Raw genomic sequence first — 10,742 nt, 5'->3', positions numbered from 1 at the left:
CAGCTCCTCGCAGAGCCCCGCACACCCCCTTAGAGAACTGCACACCCCTTACACAGCCCCGCAGCTCCTCGCAGAACCCCGCACACCCCCTTAGAGAACTGCACACCCTTTACACAGCCCCATAGCTCCTCACAGAGCCCCGCACACCCCCTTAGAGAACTGCACACCCCTTAGCCCCGCAGGTCCTCGCAGAGCCCCTTAGAGAACTACACACCCCTCACACAGCTAAGCACACCCTTACACAGCCCCGCAGCCCCTAACACAGCCGCGCAGAGCCCCACACACCACTCGCACAGCCCCGCGCACCTCCGCGTACCCACCTGCTCCCGGCTCACGCCGTCCGGGCCTGGGCCGGAGGTCGGATCCAAACCGTGCCGCCTAGGGGAGCTTCCGGCCGCGCTGACGTCCCGTCCCGTGCCTCCCCACCACCCCCCTCCACCCGTACATGGTACGGTCCGCTAAGGGACGCCTCAGTACGGCGCGCAGGAAACAGGTCATAGCGGCGGCCGCGTGGCCTAATGGATAAGGCGTCTGACTTCGGATCAGAAGATTGCAGGTTCGAGTCCTGCCGCGGTCGGCGTAAAGCGCCTCGAGCGGCGCAGTGCCTGTTTTGCTCCGCCCGCCCCTGCCGTGGCCTCGGGGAGGGGGGTTCCTGGGCGCTGCTGACACCGGTGTCACGTCATGGCAGGCGCCGGCCACGCCTCGCTCTTGTTTTTAACCGCAGAGGGAGAATAACGGGCAGAGGAGAACTGCGAGCCCGGGGCTGGGAGGTGTTTGTAACGGGAGTGGGGCAGGGGGGTCCCAGCCACCGCTGCACAGCCCTACAGCGGCCAGGGTGTCAGCTGTGGGTGTGCGCGCTGTGCGCCACGCCCGGGGGAGGTCAGGCCCCAGGGTGACACGGCCAGCAGGCTGCTCCCCACCCCGCGCAGCCCCACGGCCACCCCTGCTGGTGCCAGGTGGTCGCGGGGCGCCGCGCAGCCCCGCAGCAGGGGAACGGCACATAGTCAGGTTGCGAAAGACCTCAAAGATCATCAAGTCCAACCGCCTGCCCAGCACCACCGTGTCACTTAAACACGCGGCACCGCACCCACGTGGGGGTTTGAACACCTACAGCGATGGTGACTCCACCCGCTCTCTGGGCAGCCCGTTCCAACGCCCGGTCCCAGAGGAGCCAGGGCACCCACCTGCACTCAGCTTGCTGAGTGGGGCGGAGCAGCGGCTGGAGAGCCGAGGCTGACTGTGCGGCACAGGAAAAGGTCTGTAGGATGCGGGGGGAAGGGGATAAGGGGGTGCCAGGGTCAGGGCAGGTGGGTGTAGGCTTCCTGCTCTCCACAGGGGCTCTTCTGGCTCCTGGCAGAGTCCAAACTGGCCTCGGCACTCTGGGGTGCCGAGCTGTGCCAGACCAAGCCATGCCAGACTGAGCCATGCCAGACTGAGCTGTGCAGAGCCAAGCCAGACTGAGCCAAGCCGTGCCAGACCGAGCCGAGCCAGACCAAGCCGTGCCAGAACGAGCCGACCCGAGCCGAGCCAGCCCGAGCCGTGCCGAGCCGAGCCGTGCCGAGCCGTGCCGAGCTGTGCCGTGCCGTGCCGTGCCGAGCCGTGCCGAGCCGAGCCGAGCCGATCCTAGCCGAGCTCAGCCGAGCAGTGCCAGACCGAGCCGAGCCGAGCCGTGCCGTGCCGAGCCGTGCCAGACCGATCCGATCTGCGCCGCCAGGTGGCGCTGCAGCCCCGCCGCTGCCGGCCGCGCCAGGCCGGTTCCCGCGGGGCCGGGGCCGTCGGGGCGCGGGTGCAGCTCGGGGTCCATCCCGCTTTGCGCTCCCGCTGGGGCAGCGGGCAGGGGGCAGGGGGCACCGTGCGTTGGGACATCACCACCCCTCTCACGGCTTCTGCGGAGCTCCAAACCCGGGGTGCGCCCTCCGCAGCCCCAAACCTGCCCCCCCCCGGGGCAGGATGCTGCGCGGCCAGAGGTGCGGGATTGCGGGGGGGAGGGTCTGGGGGCGTGGGCGCAGCTGTGCCCCCTCCTCTCCGGAAAGGCAGCAACAACATGAAGGGAGCGGCTGAGGGAAACACACACCCCGCGATGCTGTTTTCTGCGGCTTTGAGTGCATTTCACAGCCCCCCCCCCCCAAAATGCCTGCTGCTCCCCAGCCTGGGATTCAACTGGGGCGGGGAGGGATGGCGGGGGTGGGTAGTGCTTCACCCTGTTTCACCCAGCAGCCGTGCCAGAGCCTGGCAGGCTCTGACCCCACGGGGGATACCCGTGCTCAGGGACCCCCATACCGGAGGCTGGAGGTTTCCCGGTCCTTCCCCAAACACGGCGGGGAGCTGGGGATGCACGGGGAGGGAAGGAAGAGCCGTGAAGGGGAAGATTTGGGGACCCCACGCTAAGGGGTGGCTCTGGAGAAGGATCCGGCTGCGGTGAACTTGTTCTCCTCTCGATGCATTATGCCTACGCCGATCTCCTCTTATCCGGGGGCTTTTATTTATCTACTTATTTTCAACGTGGTCGCAAAATAAATAAATAAATAAATTTTAAAAATTAAAAATCCGAGCCCACCCCACAAGAAAAAAAAATCCTTTCCCCCTCAAGCGGAGGAGGGATGGGGGGAGTAAATGAAAAAGGCAAAAAGAAACATCTCCCAGCAATGATTCTCCCAGTGTACTTCCGAAGCCCTTCCGGGCGCTCTGGGAAGGGCTGATGACAACGAGCTGTCTTGCCCGCAGGCAGGACCGGGCCGGGGCTGGCTGTACCTCACCCGAGCGTGTGCAAGGACGGCAAGGCACGGTGCCGCTGAAGAAACACATCCCAAAAACAAATTCAAAAATAATAATTAAAAAAAAAATACCCCAAACCCGCCGTTTCAGCAGCGCTGTTCGCAATGAATGAATCGCGATGGGGTGTGTAGAGGCTTTTTATTTTTTCCCCCCATTCAGTTCTTTGTCTGTCTGTTAGGGAAGCATCCCCATCCCCGTACGTCCCGTCGGGGTCGGGTACAAGCGGTGTAAGATGGCCCTTGCCCCCCACCCCCCCCCGCCCCCTTGCAGACTCTGCTCCCCGCCGGGGTCTCGATGCTGTCTGTCGGATAATGGGGCGGTGGGACTTTGTTTAACCTCGTTGCCCCCGGGGCCAAGGGTCAAGGGCTTCCTCTTCCCCCGGAGCACGGCGGAGAGCCTCTGGTCGTGCCGGGAGGGCCGCGACGGAGAAGGGCGGGGTGGGGGGGATTGTCAGGAGGCCGTCGTCCGCTCCCCATATCTCCGCCGCGGCCCTCCCGGCATGGGACCCTGCAAACCCCTATCACCCCCCGGCATCGAGAGCCTAGGATGGCTCCGGGTGGGTGTTTTGAGGGAGAAGGGGACGCCGAAACATCACCCCTAGGGCAAGGAGGGGAGATGCGGAGAAGCGGCCCCTGCCCTCCAGCATCCCCCAGCTCTGGTTTTCCTTCCCTTCCCGGCTGGAGGAAGCCTACTGTAACGGGGTGCCGGTTTTAACCCCTCTCTGCAATCAGAGGTAACTCAGACGCCCCCCCCCCCTTACGTCTCCCCCCGCCTCGAGACCCAAGAAACGGGAGAAACGGGCAAATTTTATAGGTGACGTACGGGCTTACGTGGGAATCCGTGCCCAGCACCGCTTTCTTTCCAGCTTTTTTTTTTTTCCTGCCGAAATCACACTTCCCTGCAGCTCGTACCCCCCTTTTCCACCCCGTATCCCCCTTTTCAGGCTGGAGTAGGGGGGGAATCCATGAGAAGGGGGTGTGAAAGGGAAAAGAAAAGCAGCCCCCCCCCCCCCCCCGCCCCATTCCCATCCCGCTATTTTCCCGCTCGGGAGACGAGCCCCGGAGCACCGAAAGTGAGGGATGGACCGGGCGAGGGGAGGCAGGCGGGAGCTGGCTCTGAGGTGGAGGAGTCGAGGATGGGATGGAGCTGGGGGGGTGGGGGGCACACTCTCCTTTTCGGGATGAAGGGAGAACCGGCGAGGGAGGGAGGCTGGCGGCACCGCGGGCATCCGAGGTAAGTTCCCCTCCTGCCCGTAGCGGTGGTACCGGAGCCCGGGAGCTGCTGGCACGGGCGGTGCCGGTGCTGCGGCGGGGATGCTTTGGGGGTGCAAAGGAGCCCCATCCTGAGGCTGCCCCATCCCCAACCCCTGGCCGGGCTCCTGCGGGCGATGCGGGGCCGGGGCTGCTTTGGCGTCTGCGGCTCCTGGGGAAATCGGTGCCGGTTATCCCGGCCCGAGGGCTGCAGCCAGCCCCTGCCCCGCGCCCTGCCCGCTCCCTCGGGGTTGGGCCGGGGTCCCTCCGGGCGGAGCAGCCCACGGAGCCCGCTCCCAGCCCCCGGGGCTCCTCCCGTGTGTGTCTCAATTCGCTCAGGCTTGACTTGGCAATAAGCTCTCTCAATAGGGTGACAATAGAGCCCCGGTGGGACCCGAACAAAGAATTTGAAAGTAGTTAAATTGCAGGACACGTCCATCGCCTGGGTGCCTGAATTAAAAAAAAAAAAAAAAAGGAAAAAAAAGGGAAAAAAAAAGAAAAATTCGGAGAAAAGAAAAAGGAGAGAGACTTTCTTTGGGCTGGTGAGAAAATGCTCAGGGTAAAAGTTGGTTTGGCGTCTTCATTTCAGCGACAATGGAGCAGAGCTAATTCAATAGGAAACGCGGGGATTTTTTAATGAAAAGACCGCCAGGGTTACACCGAAGTTAAGCTCTTGTGAATTAATTATTAGGGCAAATAAACTGGGGGGGGGGGGGGGGGGGGAGGAAGAGGGGGGGGGAAGAGAGCGCTCGGGAGGGAGTGTTGCAATTTCTTAATATTCTCCTTTTCGTGTTTAACGACAATGCCATTAGGTTTTCGACTCTGGGTGAGCAAAAGGATTTCTTACACTCCCCGGGAAGAAGAGAAGACGCCTTTTTTTTTTTTTCCTTTTTTCTTTTTTCCCCCTTTTTTCCTTTTTTTTTTTTTAATGATGTTACTTAATTGCTTTTAAAATAAAACACTCCAGAATTTGGCAACGAGCTCCGCTTTCTGCTGGCGGTGGCATTTGGGGTTATATTTCCTTTCGTGGCAACTCGCAGATGCGAGAAGAAAAATAACGGGGGAATTTAAAAAGACGAATGTAAAGGCGAGGCGTCGTGTTCGGCTGCTGCCCATCTCCCTGGGCTCGCTCGGTTTATTTTTTCCTACATAGAAAACCTGTCTGGGGATCCCTGTGTATCCATCGGGGCGGCGAGAGACTCCCCAGAGCCGCTCCGGGGGCATCGGTGGAGTGAATCGGAGGTAAAAAAAAAATAGGAGCCAGGTTACACGCAGGAAGGAAGGGGAGGAGAGGTCGGAAGCGGAGTAAAGGTGTGCCAGGAAGGGTTTGGCGGGGGGTGTGGGGGGTTTTGGGCGGGGGGGTGTGTATTTTTTGCCTTGCTGCAAAGGCTGCAGGCGAAGCAGTGTGTGTGTGACTCTATAAAGGAGATAGGAAGATGGAAATGGAGGGGGAGCGGAGGAGGGAAGCGCAGGCGGTACCTGCCGTGCCCGCACCCCGCTTCCAGCTCGCTGCGGCCGCCGGGGTCTGCGCTGCGGCTGTCGAGGAGAAGCGATCTCCGGGACTCGGCCTGGCCGTCGGGGCGGGGATGGCACAGCCCGGCACGGCACGGCCCTGCTCCAGTGGGGACCCCCAACCAGGGCCGGGGCCGCGGCTCCGGGGGCAGCCGGTGTCCCGGCTCTACCCGACGGCTGCAAGCGGGCCGGGCCGGGCCGGGCCGGGCCGTGTCCGGGAGCCACCGGGCGTTCAGCATTTGGACAGCGCTGTGGGGCCGGGCCGGGCCGTGCCGGGCCATGCCGGGGCGGGAGAGACGAGGAAGGCGCCCGGGGACCGGCGGCGAGCTGGCCGGGGCATTTGAGGGCAGGGGACGGCTGCAGCCCTTTCCCTGACCGCCGTGGGGGGAACAGTCCTCAAGGGAAAGGGGGTTCCGGGGGAGCCGTCCCCAATTCTTCCCCGAAGAAGAGCTCCTCGGGGCCGGGGGCAAAGAGGGGTGCCGGGCGATGCGGCGGGGAGCCCAGGTGAGCGGCGGCGGCCCCGGGGGAGCAGGCGGCAGAGGGACTTGCCAGGGGGGGTGGGGGGATTGGTACACGGCCCCTCTCCCCCGCGCAACCCCATCCTCGGGGGGTAATTAAGGGGTGAGGCGGAGGGGCTGCGCTTTCTGCTCGGCGGAGCCTGCCAGCCACCAACCCCCGCCGCCACCGCCGCCTTCCTCCCGTCCTCCTCCTCTCCCCCTCCCTCCCCCCGCCTCCTCCCCTCCCCCTCTCCCTCCTCCTCCTCCTCTCCGCCATGGTTGGAGTGAATAGGAGGCTGCCGGGCTGACGTCAGTGCGGGCAGAGCCTGCCGGCGGCGACAGCTCCTGGCCAGCAACCAGAGCCGGCACCGGCAGCAGCCGGGAAGACGCAAGGAGCCCGGGCAGAGCCGCCCCCGCCGCCCCCGCCGGCCCGCGCCTGGGGCTGGGGGCCGCGGAGACCACCGCTCGGCCGGGGCCAGCCCTGCCCGCCCCTCTGCCCGCCCGCCCGGGGAGGGGGGAGGCAGCCCCCACCGCCCGTTTCGCTCGGGAACCGCCGTCCTGCTCTCGGCACGGCTGCAAGAGTGAGTGTCGCGGCCGGGCATCGCCGCCTCGGCGGGGCGGCCCCAGGGAGGCGGGAGGGCGCGGGGGGACATTTCCCCTGGGGGATGGTGGGGGGTGGGGGAGACACGGCACCGGCTGTCGGTGGGAGGAGGGAAGCAGGGAAGGAGGGAGGGGGGGAGATGATGAAGTTGGGCCGGTCCCCGCCGGGAAGTTGGGCGCCTCCAGGTGCCGGCACCACGCGGGACCGGGACCGCCCGCGCCGCTCCCCGACCCCAGCCCACCCGTCGCGGTGGACGAGCGGGAGACGGGAGGGACCTTTTGCTGCCGGAGACGCGTTTTGCTCCGGCAGCTGCTCCCTGGCTGCCCGAGACGTTGCAGCTCGGCAGAGGAAACCTGGGGCGAGCTGAGTCTCGACGGTGCGGCGGGGAGCAGGGGTCGAGCGCTGCCGGGGGGCTGCCGAGTTGCCCCCAAACGTCCCTGCTCGCCGACCGCAGAGGCGGCACCAGACAAAACGCCTGGACGAGGCCGAGCCTCCCGGGGCACTCAGGCTTTAGGCCGCGGGAGAAATTCCGGGCTCCCGGGGAAGTTCTTCCTCCCGGTGCGGCGGGGGATGCTGCGGGGCCTCGTTTCGGGAATGGGGGGGACGACACCAAGGCACCCTGCTTCCCTGCTCGGGTTTACCGGCGAGGAGCAGCAGCGGGGCCGCCGCTGCCCGATCCGCCACCAGCTTTCTGGTGCTGGAGTATTCATTTTATTTTTCATCTGCTGTATCTTTTTGCCTTTAATTTTTTTTTTAATTTAATTATCTTTTTTCTGTTTTCTTTTTTAATTTTTCTTTTTTCTTTTCTTTTTTTTTTTTTTTCTTTCCCCTCTGGTTCATTCTTCCCTTGTGCTCCCTCCTTTCCTTCGAGCTATTCTTTCTTTGGGGTTTGGTGGGGTGGTTTGGGGGTTTGTTTGTTTGTTTGTTTTGCTTTTGGTTTGGTTTTGTTTTTCCCGTATCTCCCTGGAAGTGAAACGTATTTTAGGCCTCAGCCTTAAGGAAACCCGAATCATAGCAATGCGAGTGGCCTCAGAGCCCCCACCTGGCCCCGGATCCCCTCGACGTGCCTCTACCCCCCGGCCGGGCAGCACCTCGGCCCGCAGAGTGAGGACGGTCCGGGACCGTCCCCCGTTGGGTCCCGGCGCCCCACGGCCGCAGAGGAAAAAGAGCAGCCGGGGGCTGGGACGCCGCTGCTTTGCCTTTTCAGCGCCGGGGCTTGCTCAGAGGCGGTTTTTAATTGCTAAACAAAGCAAAGCGGTTTCTTCACGCCTGTCGGGAGCTGCCGCTTCTGTGCGAAGCCCCGATCGCAGGAGGAAAAGATAAAAAAGGGGAGGGTTGGGGGGGGGGAAGCCCCAAACCCCAAACAAAACACCGAACATTTAGGTGAAGATGCAGCTCAAGGCGGCGAGGCAAGGGGGGTTACTCCAGGTTGGCTAAAAATAACTTCTCCTAATTAAAGAAAAGTGACGTCAGACGTGCAGGACGTAGAAGAGGGGAAGGCAGCGGACTCGTTACAGGGCGATCACGTTAAATAATTCAGGGGCGGCCCGGTGACCGGGCGGACGCTGGGCAGCGGGGTTCTTCCCAGGAGCGGCCAGTGGGGCCGTCCGCCTTGCCCGGGACCGGGGTCACTCGAGGAGGGAGCGGAGACCAGGGGCCGTGCCACCCGCGGGTGGGCGTGGATGGTCCGCGGGCGCGCTGGGGCCGGCGGGCGGTGCAGCACCATGGCCAGAGCCGCGCCGGCACCGCCGCCCCTCCCCGTCCCGTCGGGCCGCCCGCAGCCCCGGGTTGTTTTCTCTCGTGGGTGCCTGCAGGGGAAGGACGGTCCCACGGTACCCGTGGGCGGCCCAGGTGAGGCAGGTCTCGGGCTGCCTCCGGGCGCTGCCCGCTGCGGCCGCCGGAGCTCCGGGGCTCGGGCAGTCCCCGCCGATCCCTCCCCAGGCTGCTCGCTGGTGCTTTGCGCGGTGCCAAGGAGCCATTTTGTACGTATCCTGCTTAAATTGCGCCAAAACCCCAAACCAACCCCACCCCCTAAAAATCAAAATGACAAAAAACCCCACCCACCGACGCCTAAAAAAAACCACCCCAAATTCCCAAGCGCAAGGTGCAATTGTCTCCCAGGTGCTGGGGCTCTGCCTGCATGGAGCCTATCGAGGAGAAAGCTCCTAGCAAAACAAGGCATTGCCGAAAAGGAGCAGGGGAAAAAAAAATATTTCTGATAAGAAAATCGCCTCCTTTGCTCAGCGGAGAAGGAGGACCCCGTTCCCAGCCCCAGCGAGGTGGGATGCTTCACCGCGCCCGACAGATACGGCGGCCCGGGGGCTCGGCACGGCGGGCGGGAGATCTCGCACGGCGGCAGCCAGGCAGAGCTGAGGCTTGACGGGGCTGATTTTGCTTGCCCGGGCCGCTTCGCCTCTGCTGTAGACTGCTGGTCCGGAGCGGGGCTTTATCTCCATCGGAACGACCCCAGGAGTGGGGAGACATGTCAGCGGTGCCCCACGTTCCCTCCCCGCCCCCCCCGCATCCTTCCCCGCCGGGGCCCTGCGGTGAGTAACGGAGCCTCTCCCCGTGGGGGGAAACTGAGGCCCGGCCGTGTCCCAGGAGAGTCCCCGTGTCTCCGTATCCGCTCGGCTCCGCCGGTCCTGCACCCCCGGGCTGCCCCTCGGAGACGGCGGGGCTGGCGGGCGCCTTCCCCCGCCCCGGCCGGGGATAATACCGGCAGCCATCACCCCAGCAGCGAGAGAGATAAATTTAGGCGAAAATCCAGTGCTGGAAAATTAAGGAGATCCGATTTGTGCCGATTTCACCACCACCACCACCGCATCTCCGGGGCAGATTAAAAGCCAAGCCCCCTTCCGAGCGGCTCCGGGCCGCTGGGAAGGCACCGAGGGGCTAGAGACAGAGTAAAGATTTCTCCCCACCCTCCTCAGCCCCGCCGGGGCAGTCGGGGCACCCCGGGGGCCGTTTCTCGTTAGGCAGGAGGGAAACGGCACTTACCGGGAGCCGGGCAGGGCAGCCGGGCTCGCCTGGGCTCCAGGAGCAGCACCGTCTCGCAGCGGGGCTGGCAGCGCTGATCCTTTAGCTTTTAGCCTAATTGAGCTGGTAGATTTTATTCATCTCCTTTTTATTTTATATATTTTATAATTATGATTTTAAGGAATGACGGGGAGGGGGGGGGGCGAGGAGAGGAAGAAATAAATAACCCGAGCGGAGCTCGCCGAAAGCCGGAGCCGGCGGGACCGGGAGCTGCGCTCAGCCGCTGCTGCTCCCGCCGCGATCGCTTCGTTTCGCGGATCCCTCGTTTTGCAGCAGGTCACATTTTACCCTCGGCTCGGATTTAAGGGAAAGCGATGGGATTACAATTTCCCATCGCAAAAGGAAAAGGCGAGGGATTACAATTTTTTTCTCTCTCCCCCCCTCCCCCCCCATTTTTTTTTTGGCGCGGAATAGGGCAGACAAACACCCCAGATAATCGCAGTTATCTCCTGGCATTTTATTATATGTTGCTGTTGTTATTATTGTTCTTTAATGTGCCGGATTGGTCGCTACACGCACATCCCGTTAAGTACCTGTGCAGGAAATAGCAGAACCTAGAGGGGAAGTAATTAAAATACGGGGAAAAGTGAAGCAGAGACGATCGGTGCGGGATCGCGGGTGCGTCCCAACCCGCCCCCGGGTGCGCTTCGGGACGGGCGGGCTGCGGGGACAGGGGTCCTCGGGCTGCCCCCGGGTGCAGAGGCCGGACGCTGCTGGAGGAGCAGAAGACGTGACGGGGGTGCGCTGGATGAAGGGTCGTGGTGTGGTGGAGAGCGGGGAAAGGCAGGAGGAAAAGGGTCGGGAAAAGAGAAGGAAAATGGATTGAAAGGGAAACGGAGGGGGAAAAGGAAAGGCCGAGGGAGGGAAGAGGAGAAAAGGATAGACTAAGGCAATAAGGGAAGGGGAGAGAAGAAATGGAGGGAAGAAAGGGAGAGGGGAAAGGGAGAGAAGGGAGTGCCGAGGACAGGGAGAGGGAAGTTAGTTGCAGGTGGGTGCCCCGCCCCGGGCCGTGAAGGGGTGCTGTCCGCCTCTCCCCGTTAGCTGCCGGCCCAGTGGAGCTGCCGCAGGGGC

This window comes from Gallinula chloropus (genome assembly GCF_964237585.1).
Source record: "Gallinula chloropus genome assembly, chromosome: 9".
In the NCBI taxonomy this organism is placed as follows: Eukaryota; Metazoa; Chordata; class Aves; order Gruiformes; family Rallidae; genus Gallinula; species Gallinula chloropus.
Note: the sequence above shows the minus strand (reverse complement) of the source record.